Source organism: Solanum tuberosum, unplaced genomic scaffold, assembly GCF_000226075.1.
Source record: "Solanum tuberosum cultivar DM 1-3 516 R44 unplaced genomic scaffold, SolTub_3.0 scf00085, whole genome shotgun sequence".
Classification (NCBI taxonomy): Eukaryota; Viridiplantae; Streptophyta; class Magnoliopsida; order Solanales; family Solanaceae; genus Solanum; species Solanum tuberosum.
In genome coordinates, this window is record NW_006239014.1 from 340117 (window position 1) to 341198 (window position 1082).

General features: G+C 22.9%; 1 pseudogene; it reads left to right on the forward strand.

Annotated features, from left to right (window-relative positions):
• Positions 1–793, forward strand: part of LOC102600137 (probable aquaporin NIP-type) — a 12454-nt pseudogene extending 11661 nt beyond the window's left edge.
• The last annotated feature ends 289 nt before the right edge of the window (positions 794–1082 follow it).

Genomic DNA, 1082 nt, shown 5'->3' on the forward strand with positions numbered 1-1082 from the left:
AGTATTATATGTTGCCAGCTGTCTGATGATTCACTATATTGAAGACATGTGTACTATCTTTTATTACTCATACATATATACAGTTACCAGACACAATAACTCCAAATATGTATTACTTTAACTGTCTCAATTTAAAGATTTTGAATTATTAATTATTGTGATTTATATTATTACTCCTTATTAGAAGTGAGACTTTAGAGGACGAACACGGCACTATCAAGTTGTACACAAAGCATTTTAAATTGTACTATAAAATTAATTGTGGCTCATTAATTGTACACGTGTCTTTCTACATATACAATAACCCACATGAATAATACTTTTCTGACTTTTTTTCCTCAGTTTCTCTCTCTATATATTTCGTTTTTTTTTCTTTTTTTCTACTTTCCATTCTCCCCTTTTACTCTCTTTAGTTTATCTTTGATCTTAAATTTTTCATAGATCTTTAAAATATTTTGAATTATTATGAATTATGAATTATAATATTTTTATTTTTACGTAGTTTACAAATATATAAATTTCATTTTTAAAAAATTGAAGATATCATACGCAAATTTATGGTCAAACTTAAACTATTTGATTCTCGAGAAATAATAAGTGTCACATAAAATGGGACAGACAAAAGATAACTCTCAATTAAATTTATTGCACTTTTTATTTTCCATTTTTAACATAATTTTTCAAGTTGGATTTCTAGGAATTCTATTGTAGATCCATTTAAATTTTACTTTTTTGTTTTAAATTAGAGAACTTGGCCGCACTTCGCGCGATCATTAAAATTAAATATTTTTGATTAATTTTATAGTTACTCTGTTGTTTAATCGTAATATTATTATTTGTTTTAATAATATGAAGATTGTGAAAATAATAAAGCTTCACAAATTTTACATCTATTAAATGAGGAAGAATATATTTTTTATCAAATAAGTTAAAATATTGATTAATATATTGAATGTAATTATAAGAAAACATGTTGTATTTAGTATGACAAAAGAATTCAAAAAAATTAGAAATTAAATAAATAGTAATCCTAACCTCTAAGAAGTGTCACAAATATATATATATATATATATATATATATA